Raw genomic sequence first — 17,194 nt, 5'->3', positions numbered from 1 at the left:
TGTAGGGCAGCCTGTATCTGGCCCACCTCTGGGCCGGGGACCTCTGGTGGGAACTCAGCCATGGCCCCATGTAAGGTCTGTAGGGCAGCCTGTATCTGGCCCACCTCTGGGCCGGGGACCTCTGGTGGGAACTCAGCCATGGCCCCATGTAAGGTCTGTAGGGCAGCCTGTATCTGGCCCACCTCTGGGCCGGGGACCTCTGGTGGGAACTCAGCCATGGCCCCATGTAAGGTCTGTAGGGCAGCCTGTATCTGGCCCACCTCTGGGCCGGGGACCTCTGGTGGGAACTCAGCCATGGCCCCATGTAAGGTCTGTAGGGCAGCCTGTAGATCTGTCCGCCCAGCCAAACTGAGCAGCATCATGCTGTGGGGATGTTTTTCAGCGGCAGGGACTGGGAGGGAAAAGATGAAGAGAAAGATGAACGATGCAAAGTACAGAGAGATCCTTGATGAAAACCTGCTCCAGAGCGCTCAGGACCTCAGACTGGGGCGAAGGTTCACCTTCCAACAGGACAAACACCCTAAATGCAGGAGTGGCTTTGGGACAAGTCTCTGAATGTCCTTGAGTGGCCCAGCCAGAGCCCGGACTCGAACCTGATCAAACATCTCTGGAGAGACCTGAAAATAGCTGTGCAGCAACACTCCCCATCCAACCTGACAGAGCTTGAGAGGATCTGCAGAGAAGAATGGGAGAAACTCCCCAAATACAGGTGTGGCAAGCTTGTAACGTCATACCCAAGAAGACTAGAGGCTGTAATCGCTGCCAAAGGTGCTTCAACAAAGTACTGAGTAAAGGGTCTGAATACTTATGTAAATGTGATATCAGTTTATTTTTAATTTTTAATACATTTCAAAAAATCTGTTTGTCATTATGGGGTATTGTGTGTAGATTAATGAGAGAAAAACAATTTAATACATTTTATAATAAGGCTGTAAGGTACCAAAATGTGGAGAAGGTCAACAGGCAAGAATAGTTTCTGAATGCACTGTAACTTAAACAGTCTTTATTGTAGTTGTAGTGACTGATGTCTTTATTGTAGTTGTAATGACTGATGTCTTTATTGTAGTTGAACAGACTGATGTCTTTATTGTAGTTGTAGTGACTGATGTCTTTATTGTAGTTGTAGTGACTGAGGTCTTTATTGTAGTTGTAGTGACTGATGTCTTTATTGTAGTTGTAGTGACTGATGTCTTTATTGTAGTTGTAGTGACTGATGTCTTTATTGTAGTTGTAGTGACTGATGTCTTTATTGTAGTTGTAGTGACTGATGTCTTTATTGTAGTTGTAGTGACTGATGTCTTTATTGTAGTTGTAGTGACTGATGTCTTTATTGTAGTTGTAGTGACTGATGTCTTTATTGTAGTTGTAGTGACTGAGGTCTTTATTGTAGTTGTAGTGACTGATGTCTTTATTGTAGTTGTAGTGACTGAGGTCTTTATTGTAGTTGTAGTGACTGATGTCTTTATTGTAGTTGTAGTGACTGATGTCTTTATTGTAGTTGTAGTGACTGAGGTCTTTATTGTAGTTGTAGTGACTGAGGTCTTTATTGTAGTTGTAGTGACTGAGGTCTTTATTGTAGTTGTAGTGACTGATGTCTTTATTGTAGTTGTAGTGACTGATGTCTTTATTGTAGTTGTAGTGACTGATGTCTTTATTGTAGTTGTAGTGACTGATGTCTTTATTGTAGTTGTAGTGACTGATGTCTTTATTGTAGTTGTAGTGACTGATGTCTTTATTGTAGTTGTAGTGACTGATGTCTTTATTGTAGTTGTAGTGACTGATGTCTTTATTGTAGTTGTAGTGACTGAGGTCTTTATTGTAGTTGTAGTGACTGAGGTCTTTATTGTAGTTGTAGTTGTAGTGACTGATGTCTTTATTGTAGTTGTAGTGACTGATGTCTTTATTGTAGTTGTAGTGACTGAGGTCTTTATTGTAGTTGTAGTGACTGAGGTCTTTATTGTAGTTGTAGTGACTGAGGTCTTTATTGTAGTTGTAGTGACTGATGTCTTTATTGTAGTTGTAGTGACTGATGTCTTTATTGTAGTTGTAGTGACTGATGTCTTTATTGTAGTTGTAGTGACTGATGTCTTTATTGTAGTTGTAGTGACTGATGTCTTTATTGTAGTTGTAGTGACTGATGTCTTTAATGTAGTTGTAGTGACTGATGTCTTTATTGTAGTTGTAGTGACTGATGTCTTTATTGTAGTTGTAGTGACTGATGTCTTTATTGTAGTTGTAGTGACTGATGTCTTGATTAATAAATGATTCCCCTGTTATAAATCAAATGTATGTGTCACATACACATGGTTAGCAGATGTTACTGGTCACATACACATGGTTAGCAGATGTTACTGGTCACATACACATGGTTAGCAGATGTTACTGGTCACATACACATGGTTAGCAGATGTTACTGGTCACATACACATGGTTAGCAGATGTTACTGGTCACATACACATGGTTAGCAGATGTTACTGGTCACATACACATGGTTAGCAGATGTTACTGGTCACATACACATGGTTAGCAGATGTTACTGGTCACATACACATGGTTAGCAGATGTTACTGGTCACATACACATGGTTAGCAGATGTTACTGGTCACATACACATGGTTAGCAGATGTTACTGGTCACATACACATGGTTAGCAGATGTTACTGGTCACATACACATGGTTAGCAGATGTTACTGGTCACATACACATGGTTAGCAGATGTTACTGGTCACATACACATGGTTAGCAGATGTTACTGGTCACATGGTTATCAGATGTTACTGGTCACATACACATGGTTAGCAGATGTTACTGGTCACATGGTTATCAGATGTTACTGGTCACATACACATGGTTAGCAGATGTTACTGGTCACATGGTTATCAGATGTTACTGGTCACATACACATGGTTAGCAGATGTTACTGGTCACATGGTTATCAGATGTTACTGGTCACATACACATGGTTAGCAGATGTTACTGGTCACATGGTTATCAGATGTTACTGGTCACATACACATGGTTATCAGATGTTACTGGTCACATGGTTAGCAGATGTTATTGGTCACATACACATGGTTAGCAGATGTTACTGGTCACATACACATGGTTAGCAGATGTTACTGGTCACATACACATGGTTAGCAGATGTTACTGGTCACATACACATGGTTAGCAGATGTTACTGGTCACATACACATGGTTAGCAGATGTTACTGGTCACATACACATGGTTAGCAGATGTTACTGGTCACATACACATGGTTAGCAGATGTTACTGGTCACATACACATGGTTAGCAGATGTTACTGGTCACATACACATGGTTAGCAGATGTTACTGGTCACATACACATGGTTAGCAGATGTTACTGGTCACATACACATGGTTAGCAGATGTTACTGGTCACATACACATGGTTAGCAGATGTTACTGGTCACATACACATGGTTAGCAGATGTTACTGGTCACATACACATGGTTAGCAGATGTTACTGGTCACATACACATGGTTAGCAGATGTTACTGGTCACATACACATGGTTAGCAGATGTTACTGGTCACATACACATGGTTAGCAGATGTTACTGGTCACATACACATGGTTAGCAGATGTTACTGGTCACATACACATGGTTAGCAGATGTTACTGGTCACATACACATGGTTAGCAGATGTTACTGGTCACATACACATGGTTAGCAGATGTTACTGGTCACATACACATGGTTAGCAGATGTTACTGGTCACATACACATGGTTAGCAGATGTTACTGGTCACATACACATGGTTAGCAGATGTTACTGGTCACATACACATGGTTAGCAGATGTTACTGGTCACATACACATGGTTAGCAGATGTTACTGGTCACATACACATGGTTAGCAGATGTTACTGGTCACATACACATGGTTAGCAGATGTTACTGGTCACATACACATGGTTAGCAGATGTTACTGGTCACATACACATGGTTAGCAGATGTTACTGGTCACATACACATGGTTAGCAGATGTTACTGGTCACATACACATGGTTAGCAGATGTTACTGGTCACATACACATGGTTAGCTGGTCACATACACATGGTTAGCAGATGTTACTGGTCACATACACATGGTTAGTAGATGTTACTGGTCACATACACATGGTTAGCAGATGTTACTGGTCACATACACATGGTTAGCAGATGTTACTGGTCACATACACATGGTTAGTAGATGTTAATGGTCACATACACATGGTTAGCAGATGTTACTGGTCACATACACATGGTTAGCAGATGTTACTGGTCACATACACATGGTTAGCAGATGTTACTGGTCACATACACATGGTTAGCAGATGTTACTGGTCACATACACATGGTTAGCAGATGTTACTGGTCACATACACATGGTTAGCAGATGTTACTGGTCACATGGTTATCAGATGTTACTGGTCACATACACATGGTTAGCAGATGTTACTGGTCACATGGTTATCAGATGTTACTGGTCACATACACATGGTTAGCAGATGTTACTGGTCACATGGTTATCAGATGTTACTGGTCACATACACATGGTTAGCAGATGTTACTGGTCACATGGTTATCAGATGTTACTGGTCACATACACATGGTTATCAGATGTTACTGGTCACATGGTTAGCAGATGTTATTGGTCACATACACATGGTTAGCAGATGTTACTGGTCACATACACATGGTTAGCAGATGTTACTGGTCACATACACATGGTTAGCAGATGTTACTGGTCACATACACATGGTTAGCAGATGTTACTGGTCACATACACATGGTTAGCAGATGTTACTGGTCACATACACATGGTTAGCAGATGTTACTGGTCACATACACATGGTTAGCAGATGTTACTGGTCACATACACATGGTTAGCAGATGTTACTGGTCACATACACATGGTTAGCAGATGTTACTGGTCACATACACATGGTTAGCAGATGTTACTGGTCACATACACATGGTTAGCAGATGTTACTGGTCACATACACATGGTTAGCAGATGTTACTGGTCACATACACATGGTTAGCAGATGTTACTGGTCACATACACATGGTTAGCAGATGTTACTGGTCACATACACATGGTTAGCAGATGTTACTGGTCACATACACATGGTTAGCAGATGTTACTGGTCACATACACATGGTTAGCAGATGTTACTGGTCACATGGTTAGCAGATGTTACTGGTCACATACACATGGTTAGCAGATGTTACTGGTCACATACACATGGTTAGCAGATGTTACTGGTCACATACACATGGTTAGCAGATGTTACTGGTCACATACACATGGTTAGCAGATGTTACTGGTCACATGGTTAGCAGATGTTACTGGTCACATACACATGGTTAGCAGATGTTACTGGTCACATACACATGGTTAGCAGATGTTACTGGTCACATACACATGGTTAGCAGATGTTACTGGTCACATACACATGGTTAGCAGATGTTACTGGTCACATACACATGGTTAGCAGATGTTACTGGTCACATACACATGGTTAGCAGATGTTACTGGTCACATACACATGGTTAGCAGATGTTACTGGTCACATACACATGGTTAGCAGATGTTACTGGTCACATACACATGGTTAGCAGATGTCAATGGTCACATACACATGGTTAGCAGATGTTACTGGTCACATACACATGGTTAGCAGATGTTACTGGTCACATACACATGGTTAGCAGATGTTACTGGTCACATACACATGGTTAGCAGATGTTACTGGTCACATGGTTAGCAGATGTTACTGGTCACATACACATGGTTAGCAGATGTTACTGGTCACATACACATGGTTAGCAGATGTTACTGGTCACATACACATGGTTAGCAGATGTTACTGGTCACATACACATGGTTAGCAGATGTTACTGGTCACATACACATGGTTAGCAGATGTTACTGGTCACATGGTTAGCAGATGTTACTGGTCACATACACATGGTTAGCAGATGTTACTGGTCACATACACATGGTTAGCAGATGTTACTGGTCACATACACATGGTTAGCAGATGTTACTGGTCACATACACATGGTTAGCAGATGTTACTGGTCACATACACATGGTTAGCAGATGTTACTGGTCACATACACATGGTTAGCAGATGTTACTGGTCACATACACATGGTTAGCAGATGTTACTGGTCACATACACATGGTTAGCAGATGTTACTGGTCACATACACATGGTTAGCAGATGTTACTGGTCACATGGTTAGCAGATGTTACTGGTCACATACACATGGTTAGCAGATGTTACTGGTCACATACACATGGTTAGCAGATGTTACTGGTCACATACACATGGTTAGCAGATGTTACTGGTCACATACACATGGTTAGCAGATGTTACTGGTCACATACACATGGTTAGCAGATGTTACTGGTCACATACACATGGTTAGCAGATGTTACTGGTCACATACACATGGTTAGCAGATGTTACTGGTCACATGGTTAGCAGATGTTACTGGTCACATACACATGGTTAGCAGATGTTACTGGTCACATACACATGGTTAGCAGATGTTACTGGTCACATACACATGGTTAGCAGATGTTACTGGTCACATACACATGGTTAGCAGATGTTACTGGTCACATACACATGGTTAGCAGATGTTACTGGTCACATACACATGGTTAGCAGATGTTACTGGTCACATACACATGGTTAGCAGATGTTACTGGTCACATACACATGGTTAGCAGATGTTACTGGTCACATACACATGGTTAGCAGATGTTATTGGTCACATACACATGGTTAGCAGATGTTATTGGTCACATACACATGGTTAGCAGATGTTATTGGTCACATACACATGGTTAGCAGATGTTATTGGTCACATACACATGGTTAGCAGATGTTATTGGTCACATACACATGGTTAGCAGATGTTACTGGTCACATACACATGGTTAGCAGATGTTACTGGTCACATACACATGGTTAGCAGATGTTATTGGTCACATACACATGGTTAGCAGATGTTACTGGTCACATACACATGGTTAGCAGATGTTACTGGTCACATACACATGGTTAGCAGATGTTACTGGTCACATACACATGGTTAGCAGATGTTACTGGTCACATACACATGGTTAGCAGATGTTACTGGTCACATACACATGGTTAGCAGATGTTACTGGTCACATACACATGGTTAGCAGATGTTACTGGTCACATACACATGGTTAGCAGATGTTACTGGTCACATACACATGGTTAGCAGATGTTACTGGTCACATACACATGGTTAGCAGATGTTACTGGTCACATACACATGGTTAGCAGATGTTACTGGTCACATACACATGGTTAGCAGATGTTACTGGTCACATACACATGGTTAGCAGATGTTACTGGTCACATACACATGGTTAGCAGATGTTACTGGTCACATGGTTAGCAGATGTTACTGGTCACATACACATGGTTAGCAGATGTTACTGGTCACATACACATGGTTAGCAGATGTTACTGGTCACATACACATGGTTAGCAGATGTTACTGGTCACATACACATGGTTAGCAGATGTTACTGGTCACATACACATGGTTAGCAGATGTTACTGGTCACATACACATGGTTAGCAGATGTTACTGGTCACATACACATGGTTAGCAGATGTTACTGGTCACATACACATGGTTAGCAGATGTTACTGGTCACATACACATGGTTAGCAGATGTTACTGGTCACATACACATGGTTAGCAGATGTTACTGGTCACATGGTTAGCAGATGTTACTGGTCACATGGTTAGCAGATGTTACTGGTCACATACACATGGTTAGCAGATGTTACTGGTCACATACACATGGTTAGCAGATGTTACTGGTCACATACACATGGTTAGCAGATGTTACTGGTCACATACACATGGTTAGCAGATGTTACTGGTCACATACACATGGTTAGCAGATGTTACTGGTCACATACACATGGTTAGCAGATGTTACTGGTCACATACACATGGTTAGCAGATGTTACTGGTCACATACACATGGTTAGCAGATGTTACTGGTCACATACACATGGTTAGCAGATGTTACTGGTCACATACACATGGTTAGCAGATGTTACTGGTCACATACACATGGTTAGCAGATGTTACTGGTCACATACACATGGTTAGCAGATGTTACTGGTCACATACACATGGTTAGCAGATGTTACTGGTCACATACACATGGTTAGCAGATGTTACTGGTCACATACACATGGTTAGCAGATGTTACTGGTCACATACACATGGTTAGCAGATGTTACTGGTCACATACACATGGTTAGCAGATGTTACTGGTCACATACACATGGTTAGCAGATGTTACTGGTCACATACACATGGTTAGCAGATGTTACTGGTCACATACACATGGTTAGCAGATGTTACTGGTCACATACACATGGTTAGCAGATGTTACTGGTCACATACACATGGTTAGCAGATGTTACTGGTCACATACACATGGTTAGCAGATGTTACTGGTCACATACACATGGTTAGCAGATGTTACTGGTCACATACACATGGTTAGCAGATGTTACTGGTCACATACACATGGTTAGCAGATGTTACTGGTCACATACACATGGTTAGCAGATGTTACTGGTCACATACACATGGTTAGCAGATGTTACTGGTCACATACACATGGTTAGCAGATGTTACTGGTCACATACACATGGTTAGCAGATGTTACTGGTCACATGGTTAGCAGATGTTACTGGTCACATACACATGGTTAGCAGATGTTACTGGTCACATACACATGGTTAGCAGATGTTACTGGTCACATACACATGGTTAGCAGATGTTACTGGTCACATACACATGGTTAGCAGATGTTACTGGTCACATGGTTAGCAGATGTTACTGGTCACATACACATGGTTAGCAGATGTTATTGGTCACATACACATGGTTAGCAGATGTTACTGGTCACATACACATGGTTAGCAGATGTTACTGGTCACATACACATGGTTAGCAGATGTTACTGGTCACATACACATGGTTAGCAGATGTTACTGGTCACATACACATGGTTAGCAGATGTTACTGGTCACATACACATGGTTAGCAGATGTTACTGGTCACATACACATGGTTAGCAGATGTTACTGGTCACATGGTTAGCAGATGTTACTGGTCACATACACATGGTTAGCAGATGTTACTGGTCACATACACATGGTTAGCAGATGTTACTGGTCACATACACATGGTTAGCAGATGTTACTGGTCACATACACATGGTTAGCAGATGTTACTGGTCACATACACATGGTTAGCAGATGTTACTGGTCACATACACATGGTTAGCAGATGTTACTGGTCACATACACATGGTTAGCAGATGTTACTGGTCACATACACATGGTTAGCAGATGTTATTGGTCACATACACATGGTTAGCAGATGTTACTGGTCACATACACATGGTTAGCAGATGTTACTGGTCACATACACATGGTTAGCAGATGTTACTGGTCACATACACATGGTTAGCAGATGTTACTGGTCACATACACATGGTTAGCAGATGTTACTGGTCACATACACATGGTTAGCAGATGTTACTGGTCACATACACATGGTTAGCAGATGTTACTGGTCACATGGTTAGCAGATGTTACTGGTCACATACACATGGTTAGCAGATGTTACTGGTCACATACACATGGTTAGCAGATGTTACTGGTCACATACACATGGTTAGCAGATGTTACTGGTCACATACACATGGTTAGCAGATGTTACTGGTCACATACACATGGTTAGCAGATGTTACTGGTCACATGGTTAGCAGATGTTACTGGTCACATACACATGGTTAGCAGATGTTATTGGTCACATACACATGGTTAGCAGATGTTACTGGTCACATACACATGGTTAGCAGATGTTACTGGTCACATACACATGGTTAGCAGATGTTACTGGTCACATACACATGGTTAGCAGATGTTACTGGTCACATACACATGGTTAGCAGATGTTACTGGTCACATACACATGGTTAGCAGATGTTACTGGTCACATGGTTAGCAGATGTTACTGGTCACATACACATGGTTAGCAGATGTTACTGGTCACATACACATGGTTAGCAGATGTTACTGGTCACATACACATGGTTAGCAGATGTTACTGGTCACATACACATGGTTAGCAGATGTTACTGGTCACATACACATGGTTAGCAGATGTTACTGGTCACATACACATGGTTAGCAGATGTTACTGGTCACATACACATGGTTAGCAGATGTTACTGGTCACATACACATGGTTAGCAGATGTTACTGGTCACATACACATGGTTAGCAGATGTTACTGGTCACATACACATGGTTAGCAGATGTTACTGGTCACATACACATGGTTAGCAGATGTTACTGGTCACATACACATGGTTAGCAGATGTTACTGGTCACATGGTTAGCAGATGTTACTGGTCACATACACATGGTTAGCAGATGTTACTGGTCACATGGTTAGCAGATGTTACTGGTCACATACACATGGTTAGCAGATGTTACTGGTCACATACACATGGTTAGCAGATGTTACTGGTCACATACACATGGTTAGCAGATGTTACTGGTCACATACACATGGTTAGCAGATGTTACTGGTCACATACACATGGTTAGCAGATGTTACTGGTCACATACACATGGTTAGCAGATGTTACTGGTCACATACACATGGTTAGCAGATGTTACTGGTCACATACACATGGTTAGCAGATGTTACTGGTCACATACACATGGTTAGCAGATGTTACTGGTCACATACACATGGTTAGCAGATGTTACTGGTCACATGGTTAGCAGATGTTACTGGTCACATACACATGGTTAGCAGATGTTACTGGTCACATGGTTAGCAGATGTTACTGGTCACATACACATGGTTAGCAGATGTTACTGGTCACATACACATGGTTAGCAGATGTTACTGGTCACATACACATGGTTAGCAGATGTTACTGGTCACATACACATGGTTAGCAGATGTTACTGGTCACATACACATGGTTAGCAGATGTTACTGGTCACATACACATGGTTAGCAGATGTTACTGGTCACATACACATGGTTAGCAGATGTTACTGGTCACATACACATGGTTAGCAGATGTTACTGGTCACATACACATGGTTAGCAGATGTTACTGGTCACATACACATGGTCAGCAGATGTTACTGGTCACATACACATGGTTAGCAGATGTTACTGGTCACATACACATGGTTAGCAGATGTTACTGGTCACATACACATGGTTAGCAGATGTTACTGGTCACATACACATGGTTAGCAGATGTTACTGGTCACATACACATGGTTAGCAGATGTTACTGGTCACATACACATGGTTAGCAGATGTTACTGGTCACATACACATGGTTAGCAGATGTTACTGGTCACATACACATGGTTAGCAGATGTTAATGCGAGTGTAGCGAAATGCTTGTGCTTCTAGTTCCGACAATACAGTAATAACCAACGAGTAATCTAACCTAACAATTCCACAACTACTACCTTATACACACAAGTGTAAAGGGATAAAGAATATGTACATAAAGATATATGAATGAGTGATGGTACAGAACGGCATAGGCAAGATGCAGTAGATGGTATCGAGTACAGTATATACCGTGGGGAAAAAAAGTATTTAGTCAGACACCAATTGTGCAAGTTCTCCCACTTAAAAAGATGAGAGAGGCCTGTAATCATAGGTACACTTCAACTATGACAGACAAAATAAGAAAAAAAAATCCAGAAAATCACATTGTAGGATTTTTAATGAATTTATTTGCAAATTATGGTGGAAAATAAGTATTTGGTCACCTACAAACAAGCAAGATTTTTGGCTCTCACAGACCTGTAACTTCTTCTTTAAGAGGCTCCTCTGTCCTCCACTCGTTACCTGTATTAATGGCACCTGTTTGAACTTGTTATAAAAGACACCTGTCCACAACCTCAAACAGTCACACTCCAACACTCCACTATGGCCAAGACCAAAGAGCTGTCAAAGGACACCATAAACTAAAATTGTAGACCTGCACCAGGCTGGGAAGACTGAATCTGCAATAGGTAAGCAGCTTGGTTTGAAGAAATCAACTGTGGGAGCAATTATTAGGAAATGGAAGACATACAAGACCACTGATAATCTCCCTCGATCTGGGGCTCCATGCAAGATCTCACCCTGTGGGGTCAAAATGATCACAGGAACGGTGAGCAAAAATCCCAGAACCACACGGGGGGACCTAGTGAATGACCTGCAGAGAGCTGGGACCAAAGTAACAAAGCCTACCTACAGTAACACACTACGCCGCCAGGGACTCAAATCCTGCAGTGCCAGATGTGTCCCCCTGCTTAAGCCAGTACATGTCCAGGCCCGTCTGAAGTTTGCTAGAGAGCATTTGGGTGATCCAGAAGAAGATTGGGAGAATGTCATATGGTCAGATGAAACCAAAATAGAACTTTTTGGTAAAAACTAAACTCGTCGTGTTTGGAGGACAAAGAATGCTGAGTTGCATCCAAAGAACACCATACCTACTGTGAAGCATGGGGGTGGAAACATCATGCTTTGGGGCTGTTTTTCTGCAAAGGGACCAGGACGACGGATCCATGTAAAGGAAATAATGAATGGGGCCATGTATCGTGAGATTTTGAGTGAAAACCTCCTTCCATCAGCAAGGGCATTGAAGATGAAACGTGGCTGGGTCTTTCAGCATGACAATGATCCCAAACACACCGCCCAGGCAACGAAGGAGTGGCTTCGTAAGAAGCATTTCAAGGTCCTGGAGTGGCCTAGCCAGTCTCCAGATTTCAACCCCATAGAAAATCTGCATGGAGGAATGGGCCAAAATACCAGCAACAGTGTGTGAAAACCTTGTGAAGACTTACAGAAAACGTTTGACCTCTGTCATTGCCAACAAAGGGTATATAACAAACTATTGAGATAAACTTTTGTTATTGACCAAATACTTATTTTCCACCATAATTTGCAAATAAATTCATAAAAAATCCTACAAAGTGATTTTCTGGATTTTCTTTTCTCATTTTGTCTGTCATAGTTGAAGTGTACCGATTATGAAAATTACAGGCCTATCTTATCTTTTTAAGTGGGAGAACTTGCACAATTGGTGGCTGACTAAATACTTTTTTGCCCCACTGTACATATGAGATGAGTAATGTAGGGTATGTAAACAAAGTGGCATAGTTTAAAGTGGCTAGTGATACATGTATTACATAAAGATGCAGTAGATGATAGAGTACAGTATATGCATATACATATGAGATGAGTAATGTAGGGTATGTAAACATTATATTAAGTAGCATTGTTGAAAGTGGCTAGTGATATATTTTTATATAAATTTCCATTATTAAAGTGAGCTGGAGTTGAGTCAGTATGTTGGCAGCAGCCACTCAATGTTTGTGATGGCTGTTTAACAGTCTGATGGCCTTGAGATAGAAGCTGTTTTTCAGTCTCTCGGTCCCAGCTTTGATGCACCTGTACTGACCTCGCCTTCTGGATGATAGCGGGGTGAACAGGCAGTGGCTCGGGTGGTTGATGTCCTTGATGATCTTTATGGCCTTCCTGTGACATCGGGTGGTGTAGGTGTCCTGGAGGGCAGGTAGTTTGCCCCCGGTGATGCGTTGTGCAGACCTCACTACCCTCTGGAGAGCCTTACGGTTTGTGGGCGGAGCAGTTGCCGTACCAGGCGGTGATACAGCCCGACAGGATGCTCTCGATTGTGCATTTGTGTGTGCTTTTGGTGACAAGCCAAATTTCTTCAGCCTCCTGAGGTTGAAGAGGCGCTGCTGCGCCTTCTTCACGATGCTGTCTGTGTGGGTGGACCAATTCAGTTTGTCTGTGATGTGTACACCGAGGAACTTTAAAACTTACTACCCTCTCCACTACTGTCCCGTCGATGTGGATAGGGGGGTGCTCCCTCTGCTGTTTCCTGAAGTCTACAACCATCTACTTAGTTTTATTGACGTTGAGTGTGAGGTTATTTTCCTGACACCACACTCCGAGGGCCCTCACCTCCTCCCTGTAGGGCGTCTCGTCGTTGTTGGTAATCAAGCCTACCACTGTTGTGTCGTCCGCAAACTTGATGATTGAGTTGGAGGCGTGCGTGGCCACGCAGTCGTGGGTGAACAGGGAATACAGGAGAGGGCTCAGAACGCACCCTTGTGGGGCCCCAGTGTTGAGGATCAGCGGGGTGGAGATGTTACCTACCCTCACCACCTGGGAGCGGCCCATCAGGAAGTCCAGTACCCAGTTGCACAGGGCAGGGTCGAGACCCAGGGTCTCGAGCTCGATGATGAGTTTGGAGGGTACTATGGTGTTAAATGCTGAGCTGTAGTCGATGAACAGCATTCTCACATAGGTATTCCTCTTGTCCAGATGGGTTAGGGCAGTGTGCAGTGTGGTTGAGATTGCATCGTCTGTGGACCTATTTGGGCGGTAAGCAAATTGGAGTGGGTCTAGGGTGTCAGGTAGGGTGGAGGTGATATGGTCCTTGACTAGTCTCTCATTGCACTTCATGATGACGGAAGTGAGTGCTACGGGGCGGTAGTCGTTTAGCTCAGTTACCTTAGCTTTCTTGGGAACAGGGACAATGGTGACCCTCTTGAAGCATGTGGGAACAACAGACTGGGATAGGGATTGATTGAATATCAGCCAGCTGGTCTGCGCATGCTCTGAGGACGCAGGTGGGGGATGCCGTCTGGGCCTGCCGTCTGGGCCTGCTTCCTTCATGTCTTTTATGTAAATTAGTATTCACCCCATTGTCCCTTCTGCACATATCTCTCCAGCACTAACACATTATATCACCTGTAACACCAGCTAGAACGTTAAATATTCAGTCAAAAATATACAACTTTACATTATGATGAATAAAATAAATCATTCATCTAAACAATTTGAGGAATTGTCTTTCAGAAAGAGTGTAGCAGAGGACTTAATTGGTTGACAGAGAATCAAGAGCAAAGGATTGTGGGATAGATAGTAGAGTGGAAGGAGGGCAGAAACGTTTTGGGCAGGAGTGGGCTACTTCGGTCCAAAAGGCACTGTGTACCTACTGCCATGTACCTACTTCTACCTACTGCCATGTACCTACTTCTACCTACTGCCATGTACCTACTTGTACCTACTGCCATGTACCTACTTGTACCTACTGCCATGTACCTACTGCCATGTACCTTCTTCTACCTACTGCCATGTACCTACTTCTACCTACTGCCATGTACCTACTTCTACCTACTGCCATGTACCTACTGCATGTACCTACTTCTACCTACTGCCATGTACCTACTTCTACCTACTGCCATGTACCTACTTCTACCTACTGCCATGTACCTACTTCTACCTACTGCCATGTACCTACTTATACCTACTGCCATGTACCTACTTGTACCTACTGCCATGTACCTACTTGTACCTACTGCCATGTACCTACTTGTACCTACTTGTACCTACTGTCATGTACCTACTTCTACCTACTGTCATGTACCTAATTGTACCTACTGCCATGTACCTACTTATACCTACTGCCATGTACCTACCTCTACCTACTGCCATGTACCTACTTCTACCATGTACCCACTGCCATGTACCTACTTCTACCTACTGCCATGTACCTACTTCTACCTAGTGCCATGTACCTACTTCTACCTACTGCCATATATCTACTTCTACCATGTACCTACTTCTACCTAGTGCCATGTACCTACTTCTACCATGTACCCACTGCCATGTACCTACTTCTACCTACTGCCATGTACCTACTTCTACCTAGTGCCATGTACCTACTTCTACCTAGTGCCATGTACCTACTTCTACCATGTACCCACTGCCATGTACCTACTTCTACCTACTGCCATGTACCTACTTCTACCTAGTGCCATGTACCTACTTCTACCTAGTGCCATGTACCTACTTCTACCTACTGCCATGTACCTACTTCTACCATGTACCCACTGCCATGTACCTACTTCTACCTACTGCCATGTACCTACTTCTACCTACTGCCATGTATCTACTTCTACCATGTACCTACTTCTAATAGTTTATCAACATTTAAGCTAAAAGTTCTGATCTGTTGCATCAGCCTCATTGCTTTTAAAAGGTGTTTTGATGCTAGTGGTTGTATATTTGGGCTCTATCACATCCCACCACTGTCCCAGACTATGTTTGGAATATTTATTTCTCTCACAGAATAGGTCAACTTTTGTACTATGGGGATAGTAGATTGACAGAGGCTAGTGTTTTTGCTGTTCATTAGGCCTACTCATCTTGTTGGCTGATGAAAAGTACCTACTTCTACCATGTACCTACTGCCATGTACCTACTTCTACCTACTGCCATGTACCTACTTCTACCATGTACCTACTTCTACCTACTGCCATGTACCTACTGCCATGTACCTACTTCTACCATGTACCTACTGCCATGTACCTACTTCTACCTACTGCCATGTACCTACTTCTACCTACTGCCATGTACCTTTTTCTACCTACTGCCATGTACCTACTTCTACCTACTGCCATGTACCTACTGCCATGTACCTACTTCTACCTACTGCCATGTACCTACTGCCATGTACCTACTTCTACCTACTGCCATGTACCTTCTTCTACCTACTGCCATGTACCTACTGCCATGTACCTACTTCTACCTACTGCCATGTACCTACTTCTACCTAGTGCCATGTACCTACTTCTACCTACTGCCATGTACCTACTTCTACCTACTACCATGTACCTACTTCTACCTACTGCCATGTACCTACTGCCATGGCTATATTACATGGATTTATTGTGAAGGTGTAGGCTATATTACATGGATTTATTGTGATGGTGTAGACTATATTACATGGATTTATTGTGATGGTGTAGACTATATTACATGGATTTATTGTGATGGTGTAGACTATATTACATGGATTTATTGTGATGGTGTAGACTATATTACATGGATTTATTGTGTTGGTGTAGACTATATTACATGGATTTATTGTGATGGTGTAGACTATATTACATGGATTTATTGTGATGGTGTAGACTATATTACATGGATTTATTGTGATGGTGTAGACTATATTACA

Source organism: Oncorhynchus clarkii, chromosome 8 (assembly GCF_045791955.1).
Source record: "Oncorhynchus clarkii lewisi isolate Uvic-CL-2024 chromosome 8, UVic_Ocla_1.0, whole genome shotgun sequence".
NCBI classification, from domain to species: Eukaryota; Metazoa; Chordata; class Actinopteri; order Salmoniformes; family Salmonidae; genus Oncorhynchus; species Oncorhynchus clarkii.
Note: the sequence above shows the minus strand (reverse complement) of the source record.